The 16,092-nt window shown below is 39.9% G+C and overlaps 1 pseudogene; it reads right to left on the reverse strand.

Annotated features, from left to right (window-relative positions):
- LOC148555543 (uncharacterized) overlaps window positions 1-16,092 on the reverse strand; it is a 193,399-nt pseudogene that overhangs the window by 165,363 nt on the left and 11,944 nt on the right.

Genomic DNA, 16,092 nt, shown 5'->3' on the forward strand with positions numbered 1-16,092 from the left:
AGAAGAAAAGAAAAAAAAACCTTGATAATGGTGGTGAGAGAGAGAGAAAGTAGAAAGTGAGAAAGAAGGAAGAAGGAAGAAGGAAGAAGTAAGGAGGGAAAAGAAAAAAGTAGGATTAGGGGAAGAGAAAGATGAGATATTTTAGCAGATTAGGATAAGCTGTGCGGCGCAAGCGACGCGGACGCGTGGGGTACGCGTTCGCGCGGATGGCGCTTATATGAATCGACGCGGTCGCGTCGGTCACGCGGACGCGTGACTCGTTTTGTGCTACTGGCGCGAGGGCAGTCTCGCACTCACACAACTCTCTGTTCGAAACTTATTGTTGCCAAATTCCAGGGTGACGCGGTCGCGTGGTGGATGTGTTCGCGTGGGTGGCCAATATTGGAATACAACGCGGACGCGTGGGGTACGCGTTCGCGTGGTAAGGCTTGTGCGCCTAGCACCAGTCCAGCACCACTCTAGCACAACTTTCGGCCATGCACCCTTTCTTACGTCGATTTTTAGGTCACGCGTTTGCGTGGGTGACGTGGACCCGTGGGAGGTATTTTTCCTAAATGACGCGAACGCGTGGGGCGATTTGTGCCAAAGGCACACCTCCAGACACGCTCCTGCGTGACTTTCTGTTCGATTTATTTTTCTTTCTTACTCACCTGCGACGCGGACGCGTCGGCAATGCTGTCGCGTCACGTGCTCCCCCCCCTTTTTTTTTAAATAAAAATGAATATGCAAACTGAATATGCTAATAATGAGAAGAGTTATTGAAAAAGAAAACTAAGAAGAAAGGAAGGAACGATCATACCATGGTGGGTTGTCTCCCACCCAACATTTTGCTTTAACATCATTAAGTTAGACGCTCCACTAGCTCAGTCTTCTGCTGTGGGTGGATCCTCCAAGAGGAAGATCTCTAGCTCCTTGGTTTTTGTCGCCTTCGCACCATGATATAGCTTTAAGCGATGTCCATTAACTTTGATGAATTCAGAGCTTGAAGGATGACTCAGGTGGAAAACTCCGTATGGCTCAGCCTTCTCTACTCTATATGGACCTTCCCATCTTGATCTCAACTTGCCTAGCATGAGCCTCAGTCTATAGTTGTAAAGGAGGACAAAGTCCCCAGGTTGGAACTCTCTCCTCTTGATGTGCTTATCATGCACAGCCTTCATCTTTTTCTTGTATAGCCTTGAGTTCTCATAAGCTTCTAGGCGTAGGCTCTCTAATTCTTGCAGTTGCAACTTCCTCTCAGTTCTGGCCTTCTCAAATTCCATATTGCACTCCTTTACTGCCCAAAAGGCTTTGTGCTCTACCTCAACTGGGAGGTGACATGCTTTTCCATAAACTAAGCTGAAGGGACTCATCCTAATGGGTGTCTTGTATGCAGTTCTGTATGCCCAGAGTGCATCTTGTAGCCTGGTGCTCCAGTCTCTTCTATTAGGTTTGACTATCCTCTTCAATATACTCTTTATCTCTCTATTAGACACCTCAGCTTGCCCATTAGTCTGAGGATGGTAGGCTGTTGCCACTTTATGAACTATCCCATGCTTCTTCAGTAATCCTATAGTCTCCTGTTACAGAAATGGGTGCCTTGATCGCTCACGATTGCTCGTGGTGATCCAGAGCGACAAATAATGTGGTTTCTAACAAAGGAAACAACAGTGTTAGCATCATCAGTGTGGGTAGGAATTGCTTCCACTCATTTAGAAATGTAATCTACAGCTAACAATATTTAAAAATAACCATTAGAATTTGGAAATGGACCCATGAAGTCAATGCCCCAAACATCAAAAATTTCACAGAAAAGCATAGTCTGTTGAGGCATCTCATCCCTCTTGGATATATTACCAAACCTTTGGCATGGGGAACAAGATTTACAAAATTCAGCAGCATCTTTAAAAAGAGTAGGCCACCAGAATCCACATCTAAAATTTTTCTAGCTGTTCTTTGAGGGCCAAAATGTCCTCCACTCTCAGATGAGTGGCAGGCCTCTAAAATGGACTGGAATTCTGATTGAGGCACACACCGTGTAATTACCTGGTTAGCGCCACATCTTCATAAATATGGGTCATCCCATATATAATATTTGGACTCGCTTTTTAGCTTGTCTCTTTGATGCTTAGTAAAGTTTGGAGGAAAAGTGCGCCTAACTAGATAATTAGCTACAGGTGCATACCAAGGGACTACTTCAGATACTGCTTACAGGTTATCAAATGGGAAATTATCATTTATAGGAGTGGAGGTATCCTTAATGTGCTCAAGGCGACTCAAGTGGTCTGCCACTAGATTCTGGTTACCACTCCTATCCTTAATTTCTAAATCAAATTCTTGTAGTAGCAGTATCCAACGTATAAGCCTTGGTTTGGACTCCTTTTTAGCTAATAAATACTTTAGAGTTGCGTGGTCTGAGTACACTACTACTTTAGTACCAAGTAAATAGGCTCAGAATTTATCCAGAGCAAAAACAATAGCAAAAAGCTCTTTCTCAGTAGTGGTGTAGTTAGACTGAGCAGTGTCTAAAGTCTTAGATGCATAAGTAATTACAAAAGGATCCTTACCTTCACGCTGAGCCAGCGCTGCTCCTACTGCATGATTGGAAGCATTGAAGATAGAATTTTTGCGTGGTCTAGAATTCAAAATAAATTTCCGTTGTAATTATAGATTCTAAACCAACAAAAGTCCTTTCTTACAAACGTTTTGGTTGTCACAAGTAACAAACCCCTTTAAAATTGATAACCGAAGTATTTAAACCTCGGGTCGTCTTCTCAAGGAACTGCAGGGAAGTATGTTCTTATTATTGGTTATGAGTTTTGTAAATTGGGGGTTTCGAAGGTAAGGAACAAGTAATTTAAATAACAAATAAAATAAATAAATAACTGTAAAATAAACTCTTGGCACTGTATGAAAATTTGGAAGTCCTATCCTAGTTACTCCTATGAGATTTAGAGTTAATCCCACTTATTTAACCCTTATGAAAGCAAGGGAAAGTCAAGTGAACTAATTAGTTAGATTTCCCAAGTCCTAGCCAACTCCTAAGGGAAGACTATAGTTAGTGGAATTCAAGTCAATTAGCAAACATAACCATCAATCGCGATAAGTTCAATAACTCAAGGGTTTCCAGTTAATCAATTAAAGCCAAGGATATGAAAAGCTAAATAAGAATTATAAACTGAAATACCTCAAATTATATTAAATAGAATATTCAAATCTAAACATGAATGGTTCATAAGCCAATTTAGCAATAAAAGTAATTAAAGGAAAGCATTAAATTATCTTAAAGCAAAAGAGAAATAGAAAGTAAAAGGAATATTGAACCTGATAGAGAATTGAAATACTAAATTGAAATAATAATAAATCCTAGTCCTAAAACCTAAGAGAGAGGAGAGAACCTCTCTCTCTAAAAACTACATCTAAACTATGAAAAGTAAAATAATTTAGGGCCTCCTTTTGAATGGATGCATTCCCCCACTTTATAACCTCTAATCTGTGCTTTCTGTACTTGGATCTGGGCCAAAAAGGGTTTCAGAAATTGCTGGGAGTGTTTTCTATAATTTCTGGTGCGTGGCATCTATCACGCGTCCGCGTGGGTCACGCAGTCGCGTCATCTGGAGTTTTCCTTATCACGCGTTCGCTTCGGTCATGCGTCGGCGTCATTTGTGTTCTGCTTAAGGCGTGCGTCCGCGTCAATCACGCGTTCGCGTCGCTGCTTTTTCGCGCTAGGCATGCGGCCGCGTCGTCCATGCGTTCGCGTCGCTGCTAGTTTCTTCAAAAACTCTATTTTGTGCTTTCCTTCCATTTTTGTATGTTTCCTTTTTCATCCTTTAAGTCATTCCTGCCTTAGAAGATCTGAAACTACTCAACACACAGATCACGACATCGAATGGTAATAAGGGGTAATTAAAATAATTAATTTTAAAGCATAGGAAACATGTTTTTCTCATATATCACATAATAAAGAAGGGAAAGTAAAACCATGCAATTTACATGAATAAGTGGGTGAAGGGTTGAATAAATCACTTAAATTGAGCACAATATATATCATAAAATATGGATTTGTCAACCTCCCCACACTTAAACAATAGCATGTCCTCATGCTAAGTCCAAGATAAGGAGTAAGGTAAGGTTAAAGTGGTGGAATCTCATGCAATGCAATCTATCCTAAATGCAACTACCTAAATGAATCATGCAATTCTAATTGTTATTCACTTGTATATAAAACTTACATGTAGTTGAATTAATTCACATCCTCAAGGAATCATATATATATATAGCCAAACCCTAGATAATGTTAAAGCACTTTTACAATTGAGATAGGTAAAAATATTTTACAAAATTGCAAGACAATTAACGATTGAGATATATGGTGATGAGCTGTTGAACCCTCACTGGATTTTGTGTTTACTCTCTAGTCACTCAGTGTTTATTGGGTTAATCACTCTATTCTTCTTTTTATCCTTCCTTTCTATAACTTTGTTCTTCATCTAACCAATCAACAATTATAGAATACAAACATACAAAAATCATGAGGTCTTTTTCAAGGTTGTAATGGGACCAAGGTAAAAGTAAGGGTATATGTATAGGGCTAAGTGAGCTAATAAGTGAATCCTTGATTAGTCTAAGATCTCACCTAACATACATATTTCATAAATCAAATTCTCTTTAACCTATTTGCCCAAATTTTTCCACTTTGTAGTTCAAACTCATGTTTTAAATTTAACTTAGTCCCATGTGCATTAATCCTTTTTATTTTGCAATTTGGGGAATTTTTGTATCCCCTTTATTTAAATACTGAAAATGTAAATTTTTTTTGATGCACATGGTAATTCAATTGTTTTGATTTCACATGAGCATGCTTCCCAAATTTTTATTTTGAAACATCTTTATTCTTTTTAACTTTCTACCCTTGTTTCTATCATCCATGTTCCCATATAGTTCCCCACACTTAAACAACACACAATTTCTATCTTAAGCTAAACAAGGATTCAACTTGGGATTTTTATTTTATTTTTCTGCTTAAGGCTAGTAATGTGGTTTATAGAACAAGAGGGGATTAAAAAGCTCAAGGGGGCTAACAAGGGTGATGTAAAAGGTAGGCTAATTTGGGATAAGTGAGAAAAAATTCAAATGATGGCCTCAATCACTTTCTTGGTATGTATCTATATTCTATAATCGGACATATAGATTAAAACAAAGTAAAGAACATCAGAATGAAAAAGAAGGGCAAACACACAGGAATAAAAATTATGGTTTAAATGTAACCATACAATTAAGCTAAAAACTCACAGGCTGTGTGTTCTCTAGCTCAAAAATCATATATCAGTTATACATGTCATGCAAGTAAAAATTAAGAGTTCCCATTATTCTCAATGTAAATCTTAGGGTGCCTTTAAAGTTTTAGTGTTGTTCCTTGATGAAATGTTGTTAACTAACTAACATGTAATGCTATATATACAAGGTGTGTGGATTGTTTTTGATTATGTTAATTACTTCCTTTTATTTTCAATTTAAACCAAACTATCATATGCTAAAAGGGTAAACTATACTAATTAATCCACATTTTCTATAACTAATAAGTTAGAATTGCAACTAAGCTAACTAGATAAAATATAAACTAAGATAAAAGAGTCTGTAGTGGTTCACCAAAAAAATACGCCAGAGATGGCGACCTCCCCACACTTAAAATAAAGCATCGTCCTCGATGCTCACTCAAGCTGGGTGTGAAGGAGTGTCATCTCCGGAAGGATGGGCTGCTGGAGTCTCTGTGGTAGCCTGAGGGTCCGCGGACTGGATGAGGGTAGGAGGATCTGTCTGCTACAGTGGAGGCTCTGACTGGATAAGAATCTTTGCATCTGAGGCCTGTAGCTGGTGTGGCTCCTCCTGCTGTGGCGCAACCTGCTCTGATCCTGCCTGTGCAGCCTGGGTAGGTGTCTCCTCCTCGTGATCGTCCTCATCCACCTCAGATGTATCAGAAGGGGTGTCAGGCTCGGAGGGGATGTCGCCGCCGGATCGGATCATCAACTTGACGTGCTCATAGCGTCGCTTGTTGCGACGCTCCATACGATCCAAGCGGACGAAGAGTCGATGCACCAAATGGTAAATAGGCTCAGGAGCAGGTGGAGGTGCAGTGGGTGGGGCTGGTGCAGCAGTGGAAGAAGAAGGGGCAACTGAAGGTGTGGCGGTCTCAGCAGAAGCAGTAAGGAATGGAGGTCTGTAGCACAAGGCCTGAAACTTCTAGCTGTGAGGAATAATTTTCTTGCAGTCTGCAGCAGGTGGTTTCTCATCAGCATCCTCCCAAGGCACGTCAGCTCGACGGTCTAGCTGGGTGACCAGGTAAGGAAAAGGAAGGGTGCCTCGGACATGGACCCTGGCCATAAAGTGCCGGATGAATCGTGGCAAATACAGGTCCTTACCCTCCAGCACACACCAGAGAAGGGTGATCATAGTGGCAGGTAGCTTCGTCTCATGAGTGCTCGGCATAACAAAGTTGCTCAGGATCTGGTGCCAGAGCCGAGCCTCATCATTCAGATACATAAGCTTGATTCCTTTAGGCATTGTGGTGTTCTTACCCATGACCCAAGGGACAGTCAGATCAAGGGTTATCCTCAGCTTGACAGCATCCCAGTCAAATCTCAGAAAGCGCATGTCCTCTTCAGCCTTTTGGTAACCGTCAGGCTGATCTGACTTAGGCTGAAGGCACAGAATATCCTCAATGGCCTCTTCAGTGACCAGTATCTGTTTCCCTCTGAGGTGCACTGCATCCAGGGAAGTCTTGAAATAGTTGCAGTAAAATTCTCTTACCCAGGAAGTATTGACCTCTGTCAGGTTTCTCTCCAAGAAGAACCAGCCTCTCTGTTTGATCTGATCAGAGGTGTACTGCTGTAGTTCTTCTGGTATTTTCAGAGTCTGCTCCAGGTACAGGTTTCTGGAGGTGGCAAACACTGGATACTTCAGCTCACAGTATCGGTTTGCAAACTTAATGGGATCATTGGCAGGGAGGAGCTGGTCAGCCTTCTCCTGCGGGGTAAAGTGCTTCTCCCGCCAGTAGTCATCATGCATAGTGTCCATAATGGACATAGAGGATTCACCTCTTTTCCGTTTGCCAGTTGTAGCCTTGCCCTTTCCTTTCCTTTGAGGGTCAGACATCCTGAAAGACAGAAATCTAGGATATAATAAAAATAGGAAAACAAGTAGGCAAATAACAAGATAAGCACATAGTGGCAAATGAGCAGTAGAATTATGAAATGAGTTAAATAATGTATATTTTGGATTGTTTCAGAGGTAAAAATCTGAGATGAGAAATCACAATCCAAAATATTTTATGAGTAGAATACTTGTTAAGTAGGGGCAACAATAATCATGCCATGAGTTAAAAAGTTGAAAGAGTTAGTCAGAAAGCAGAGGGGAAGTTATAAAGTTAAAAGTGGGTAAAATTGAAAAAGAGGTTAGAAAGCGAAAATCAGTGAGTTAGTAAAAAGAAAGTCAGAGTGAGTGGCATGATGATTGGTTTCTAAGTAACAAGAATTTCACAATTTTAAGCAACAAACAACTCATATTCAAGCAAGGAAAGCAGGTTGTTGATGATTCGTATAGATATAGAAATAGCAAAAATTGAAATCTAATCATCAATAATGTGATTTATTAACCGGGAAAACAAAGGAATAAGAATGCTGGCCCGTGCATTCATGAATTAGTTTGGTAAAAGCTAAGGAATGCCAAATTCAAATTGCCAAAACCAAAACATGAATGAATAATCAAAATAATTCTCAGAAAATTGGGCAGCATTTGGGTTAAAATTGGATGTTCCCGGGTAATAAACAGCAAGCAGAATAGTTCATATAAATTAAAATAAAGCTGCAATTACATATACGGAATAAGAACATGAAAAGGCAATGGAAAAAGCAGCATGAACAGTAAAGAACAGCATATGAACAGTATTAACATCACAGCAACATCAGAATTATGGAATTGATAAAACAAGAAGCACGAACGGCGCAATTATCAGGCCTAAATCCACTAACCACATCCTAACTACTTAAAGACCTAGAATCCACTACAAACATGCATTTCTAACTAGCCTAGTTTTTAAACATAAACTGAAAAAATGCAACGAACTACGAATGAAAGAAAAATGGCGTTCGGCGGAACCTGGTGGTGAGAGGCACAAGTATAGAACTAAAAGAGATGGTGGGAGTGGGGTGGTGTTGGCAGCAATGCGGCGGTGACGTAGGGCGGCACGGCGGCGGTGGCTGTTCGGTGGTGCTGGGTTAGGGTTGGGGTACAGGGAGGGGAAGGAAGGAGGGTTCGAGGGTTGTGGGGTGAAGAGTGGGTTGGTGGGAGGCGCGGCGTTGATGTCGCGGTGGCGGTGGCTGGCCGCGGGGGTGAGGGGTAGTGGTGGAGTGGGGGAAAGAAAAGGGAGGAGAAGGGGGGGGGAGAAGGAGGGGGTTGTGGGTGGTGTCACGGTCGTGGCTGGGTGGTTGAGGGTGTTGTGGCAATCGGAGGTGATCGGCTGGGAGTGGTGGTGGTTGAGGGGTGGGTTGCAGAGAAGAAAGGAAGAAGAAGGGGAATGGGGGCGCGACGGGTAGGGTTTCGCGTCACTGGGGGTTAGTGAATCGAATCCACGCGAACGCGTGGAGCACGCGGTCGCGTGGCTAGGGTGGAATGGGGTTGACGCGATCGCGTGAGTGACGCGATCGCATGGAATGGAAAAAAGGATGAATGACGTGGTCCCGTGAGGCACGCGACCGCGTCGCTAAAAATTATGCTAAACGCACAATTCCAGCGTCGTTTCAGCGCAACTCTCTGTCTCTATTTAGGGTTTTATGTAATCCACACGACGTGGACGCGTCGTTCACGCTTTCGCGTGGGATGGGTGTTGTGTAAGTGACGCGTTCACGTCAGGGACGCGAACGCGTGAGCCGTGTTGTGCTAAACGCACAACAGCCGCACGATTCCAGCCCAGATTTCTGGGCGTTGGATTTTTACGCCGATTTCCAGATCACGCATTCGCGTGATTGACGTGAACGCGTGGGAGATGGTTTTCGCAATTGACGCGAACGCTTTAGCGATGCGGTCGCGTCGCACGCCTTCCTTTTTTCTCTTTTTTTTTATTTTTATTTTTTTATATGCAAGTATGCAATTATGCAGTATGCAATGCTAATGCAAATGCTATGAATAACATCCAGGTTCAATAAAAATAATATAACATAAAATCAAACAATACGAAATAAAAATTGAAAAAGAAACGACCATACCATGGTGGGTTGTCTCCCACCTAGCACTTTTAGTTAAAGTCCTTAAGTTGGACATTGGATGAGCTTCCTGTTATGGTGGCTTATGCTTAAATTCATCCAAAAATCTCCACCAATGTTTGGAATACCAGCAGCCTCCAGGGTCCCAGACTAGGCATGTAAAGCTTTTGAGCAGCTTCAAACAGGTTCTCAGGCTCCCGGGGTGACGAATATCAGAATATTTTCCAGGATCCCAAACTTTTTTTTTAAATCCGCCCTTGTCTTGATCTATATTCTTCGATCCGGGCGGTTTAGAAATTGTCTTCTCACCGAGATGACCAAATGTCTTCCGAGACCCATTCAATTGAACTTGGTACCAATCCGTGCACTTCGAATTGAAGCGTAGAACTTTATTGAACCTTGCGCACCAGCTCTGAGTACGAGCCATTTCCCTCTTACTTTTAAAGCCGCAGAGAGCTCTAAGCTGGCCATCTATTTCAAGCAAACCATATTCAAGTGGAAAAGTAAAGATAAAGGTTAAGGATTGTACCCACTTGAAGCTTGTATTAGGTGGTAATGGCCTTGGGATAGGTGTTTCTAGTGGTTCTTTGAGTTCTACTCCCTTGTAATCTTCTGTGAATTCCTCCACTTCTTTGCAAAATTTTTTAGCTGTAACTGTGTCCTGATCAAAGTCTTCTACGTCTTCCTCATCACTTAAGTCATACGTCGGAGGTTGAGAGAAATCTACCTCGACGTCATCTTCGTATTCACTTGGGGAAGATTCTTCAATGTCGGTGAATTCACTTGCGGATGCAAGTTCATCACTAGAAGAACTTGACTTGTGACTATCATCATCAAGGAAACTTGCGTCTTGGGTTATTCTGTCTAGTTCTTCATAAAATACCTGCTTTGGGGGTTGTGCACTATCCTCCTTAGCATCAATTGTAATGTCCTTGACGGAATTTTCCACAACTCTGGATTCCCATGGAGGTTCAGCATCTCCTAGATCTTCAACCAGTACTTCTTCTTCTTGGATAATTTGAGCTTCCTCCAATTGTTCCAGAACAAACTTATGCTCATTACTGCCCACTTGGGTTTCTAGTGTCTCCTTCATGCTACGTTCGTCATTAGATTCTCCACATAAATCTTTTGGAGTTCCTTGAGTGTCTGAATGTCTGGAAGATAATTGATATATTGCTTGCTCCAGCTGATGAAGGGTTGTATGAAGTGGATGCACGGAAACTTGTCTTTCAACATATTTCCCTCGGCAAGTATACCGAATTGTCGTCAAGTGAGGTCGAATCCCACAGGGATTGATTGGTCAAGCAACTTTAATTGGAGGAATGTTCTAGTTGAGCTAAGTAAAATTTGATTTGAGAATTGCAGGAAATTAAATGGCGGGAAAGTAAATGGCAGAAAATGTAATTGCTGGAAATAAAGAACTGAATGTAAATGACAGAAAGTAAATTGCAGAATCTTAAATGGGGAATGGGGAAGATGAGCATAAAAGTAAATGGCAGAAAGTAAAGAGAATGGGTAAGATCAGAAATGGGGAGTTCATTGGGCTCAGGAGATGTTGTATTCTCCGGATCAAGTTCATTTTCATCTCTTCCTCAATCAATTCATTCATTGATCTCCTTGGCAATCTTAAGTGATTGAATTCCAATTCCTTGGTAATTCAATCTCTCAAATCTTGATCAATAGCCAATTCCTTGGTCTAATTGCTCATGAGAAGAGATGAAGTATGGTCACTGATTATACCACATGTATTTCCAAATCAAAGTATTGGGAGAATTATATGTCACTATATCCGTCCAAACCCCAATTTGGTCCAACATGAGAAAGCATTTCTAGCATGATCTCTTCATTCCTCTACCAAGGTTCCGAAGAGATCCAAGTATGAATAGCTTCTTTTCCAAGACAACTACCCAATTGGATGAAGATTGAAAGCTTTCTAGTAAAATCAAGAGAAAAGAAAGAAGAAGAATAATGAAAACTATTATTGATCCATCAAATTACAACAGAGCTCCCTAACCCAATGAAAGGGGTTTAGTTGTTCATAGCTTTGGGAATGGAAAACAAAGATGGGAAATACATTCTAAAAGTAAAACTAGAAGTTGCAGAGAAAGTAAAATTATACAGAGAGTAGTTCTCCCAATGCCAAAAGCTCCCTTTCTAGTTCAAAACTACTCCTATATATACTACTCTTCTGATCTTCTAGTTGGCTCTTCAAGTCTTGGATATGGGCCTTTGGATCTTTGAGTTGAAGCAGTTATCATCTTCAGTGGGCTTATCTTTGCTTGTAGAAAAAGTGTGAGTTAGGCATGGACGTTTGTTAGGACGTTAGTGGTGTTAACGTTAAATGAAAATGTGGGTTTGAGAACGTTAGTGACGATCACCTTTTTCACTAACGTTCCTAACCCAAAATGGTCCACGTTAACTTCAACGTTAGTGGCACTAACGTGACCAGTAACGTTGCCTCTTGGTCCTTCGCAAACATTATTGGCATTCACCTTTTCCAATAACGTTTGCTTGTTGCCCTTCCTCCCTACGTTAGAGTCCACGTTAGTGTAGCTAACATGACCCTTAACGTGGCCATGCCTCAGCTTCGAGAGCATTAGTGACACTTACCTTTGTCACTGACGCTCCAAATGCCCCTTCCCACGTTAGTGCCTCACATTAATTGTATTAACGTGACCACTAACGTGGTGGTGATTGCCATCTCCAACGTTAGTGACAAAAGTGAATGTCACTAACGTTGGCTCATCATTTCTTTCCTCCACATTAGCTTCCACGTTAATGTAATTAACGTGGCAACTAACGTGGCTAATAGTGGCTTAGTCCAACATTAGTGACAAAGGTGAATGTCACTAACGTTGGCTCCTCCTTGCTCCTCCCACGTTAGAGTTCACGTTAATGTAGTTAACGTGACTCTTAACGTGGCCAATTGTACCTTTTGGAATGTTAGTGGTATTCACTTTTACCACTAACGTTGGGGCTTTCTTTTTCCTCCACGTTAGCTTCCACGTTAATGTAGTTAACGTGGACACTAACGTGGGCTATGATGACTCACGAAGGCGTTATTAGTATTCACTTTTCTTGTTAACGTTGCAAGCTAGCCTCCATTCCACGTTAATGGTCACGTTAGTTAGACTAACATGGCTATTAATCGTGGCATCTTTCTTGCTTCCTTTGTCCTGAAATCAAGCAAGTAAAGTGCATCAAAGCTAGGTTCTAACTCATGAGATCATGTATCATCCATTTTATCATTCAATTCATGCATAATTCTCATAAAATCATGTAAAACTCACAATGTTTGCTTGAATCAAGATGTAAGTGATTATCTACCCAAAACTTGCTTATTAACTAAGAAAATGCATGAAACTACCCTAAAACAGTAAAGAAAAGGTCAGTGAAACTGGCCAAAATGCCCTGGCATCACAACACCAAACTTAAAGCTTTCTTGTCCCTAAGCAAGTACTGAAACATGAGAATGATGAATGAGATGACAAGAGAAATGAGTCATTATTGTGGAAGTCATGTCCTTAGTTTTATGGGGTTTCATGCATAGCAACTTAGGTTCATTCCTTCACTGGCTTTCAGACCTTTATCATGCCCTGGAATATTCACTTGATTGCACCCTTTGAGACTTTTATTCATTGATCCCTTTGTCTTTTCAAGGTTTAATTGTGTTCTTAGACTAGGTGCTTTGTGAGGGGGCGACTCTTTAAGATAAGCTTTCAGCCAGCACTCTCGAACCAGTTGGTCCAAGGTGCTGGGTGTTAAGACACCCCTAAGGACTTACTCCCTCAAGTCTCTTTCCCCCTTACATACACACCACAGGCACATGGTTTATTATTTTCTTACTTGAGACCTTGGTGTCCAGCACCTCTTTGGGTTACTAAGTGTTCTGTAGCAAAGGTTACTCTTAATAGTGGACTTTCAGCTGATAATTCCGGGTTAGTTAACCCAAGTTACCAAGTGATAAGGCACTCCTGAGAGCTTATTCATCCAAGCATATCCTTTACACAGGAGCACCACAGACACATGCCTCAAGATTCAACCCTTGGTGCCTAGCCTTATTTCTTACTCTTTTTCTTTATTTCTCAACTTTCATTTTCTTTTCTTTTTTCTTATTAGGATCTTGTTATTTTGCTAGTCTCATGGGTTTTGTTTCAAGTATATGATTCAGGACAGATAGTTGCCTTCCTACCTTGTTGGTGAATGATGAGAGAACTTTTGCGTGGTCTAGAAATTTGCGGATAAGTCCTCGTTGCAAGTATAGTTTCTAAACCTTCAAAAGTCCTTTCATACAAACGTTTTGGGTGTCATAAGTAACAAATCCCTTAAAAATTGTTAACCGAGTATTCAAACCTCGGGTCGTCTTCTCAAGGAACTGCGAGGAAGTATGTTCTTATTATTGGTTATAAAGGTTGTAATTGGGATTTAGAAAGTGAGAAGCAAGTAATTTAAATGACGAGTGAATTAAATGGCAATTAAAAATAAATAATAACTGTAAAATAACTTTTGGCAAGATAAGGGAAATTAGAAGTCCAACTTAGTTATCCCTCTCAACAATAATGAAAGTTGTATCTTAATTCCACTTAGTTAACCTATGAAGCAAAGGTAAGTCAAGGAACTAATTAGTTTGACCTTCGAATCCTATTTATTTCCTAGGAAAAAGTTGGGATTATTGAAGTTCAGATCAATTAGCAAGATAACAATTATCAATTATGCTGAGTTCGATAATGTTGAGTCACTGATTTCTTAACCAAGACCAAAAGGGGAAAAAGTAAATTGCTGGAATAATAAAAGTGTCCTTAGATGGGAAGCAATGGCAACACAAATTAAAGAGAAAGCAATCAATAACTGAAATACCTCAAATAATCATTAATTCAAATAGAAATCTGTAATATGAAATAATTCATAAATTTATAATAATCAATTCAAATATTGGAATCAAATAAATAAAGGTAAAATTGAAATAAAGGAACATTAAAACCTGGATCTAGAGTTACTCCCAAAACAAGAAGAAGTCCTAAATCCTAAGAGAGAGAGAGAATCTCTCTCTAAACTAAATCTAAATCATGGAAAGTGAAAATTGGCGAGCTTTCCCTGAATGGATGCATTCCTCCACTTTATAACCTCTAATCTATGCTTTCTGTACTTGGATCTGGGCCAAAAAGGGCTTCAAAAATCGCTGGGGGCGTATTCTGTAAATTCTGATACGTGGCCTCTGTCACGCGTCCGCGTGGGTCACGCGGTCGCGTCATTTGGAGCTTTTCCTTGCCATGCGGTCGCGTCAGTCATGCGACCGCGTCATGTGCGTTCTGCTTAAGGCGCGCGGTCGCGTCAGTCGTGCGGCCGCGTCGCTACTGATTCGTGCTTGGCACGCGATCGCGTCATCCATGCGATCGCGTGAATACCAGTTTCCTTCAAAGCTCCATTTTGATTTCTCCTTCCATTTTTGTATGTTTCTTTTTCCATCCTTTAAGTCATTCTGCCTTAGAAAATCTGAAACTACTCAACACACTAATCACGGCATCGAATGGAAATAAAGGTAATTAAAATAATTAATTTTTAAAGCTTAGGAAACATGTTTTTCACAATATGACATAATAAGGAAGGGAAAGTAAAACCATGCAATTAATGTGAATAAGTAGGTGAAGAGTTGAATAAATCACTCTAATTAAGCACAAAAGAACTCATGAAATATGGGTTTATCAACCTCCCCACACTTAAACACTAGCATGACCTCATGCTAAATCCAAGGTAAATAATTAAGGTTTAAAGTGATGGAATGTTATGAAATGCAACCTATGCTAAATGTATCTACCTAATGAGTCATGCAATTCTAATTCATCCACTCATATATAAAGCCTACATGTAGTCAAATTATTTCACATTCTCAAGGATATATATATATATATATATATATATATATATATATATATATATATATATATATATATATATATATATATATATATATATATATAGCTAACCCTCAAATAATAAAGCACTTTTTTGCAAATGAGATGAGAGAAAAAAAAACTTGCAAGACAATCAGAGATAAATGTTAATGAGCTTTTGAACCCTCACTGGATTTTGTGTTTTCTCTCTAATCACTCAGTGTTTATTGGGTTAATCACTCTATTCTTCTTTTTATTCTTCCTTTCTATAACCTTGTTTTTCGTCTAACCAATCAACAATTATAGAACATAGTCATACCAAAACTCATGAGGTCTTTAATTAAGTTTGTAATGGGGTCAAGGCAAAGGGTAAGGATATATGTATAAGGCTAAGTGAGCTAATAAGTGAATCCTTAATTAGACTAAGATCTCACCTAACATACATACTTAGTAAAACAATGCTTCTTTACCTATTCTCCCTATTTTCTCGCTTTTGATGTCACATGCTCATGTTTCAATTCTTGTTTTTATCCCATGTGCATTGCTTTTTATTTTGCATTGGGGAGTTCTTTTTGTATCCCCTTATTTACATGCTTGAAAACTAACTTTTTTTTTTGAATACACATGGTGATTTTAATTAATTTGAATTTTCATGAGCCTGCTTCCCAAAATTTTGAGTTGCTTTATTCTTTTTAATTTTTCTACCTTTTGTCTTTATCATCTATGTTCCCAATAAGTTTCCCACATTTTACTCTATTTATAATTTTCTATCTTAAGCTAACTAAGGATTCACTTGGGATTTTCTTTTGTTTTTCTGCTTAAGGCTAGTAATTTGGCTAAAATAGAATAAGGGTTTTTTTTTTTTTTTAAAAAGCTCAAAGGGGGCTAACAAAGGTGATGTAAAAGGTAGGCTAATTTGGGGTAAGTGAGCTAAAATCAAATGATGGCCTCAATCATTATTTTGA

Source organism: Arachis ipaensis, chromosome B6 (genome assembly GCF_059453495.1).
Source record: "Arachis ipaensis isolate K30076 ecotype BB chromosome B6, ASM5945349v1, whole genome shotgun sequence".
NCBI lineage: Eukaryota > Viridiplantae > Streptophyta > Magnoliopsida > Fabales > Fabaceae > Arachis > Arachis ipaensis.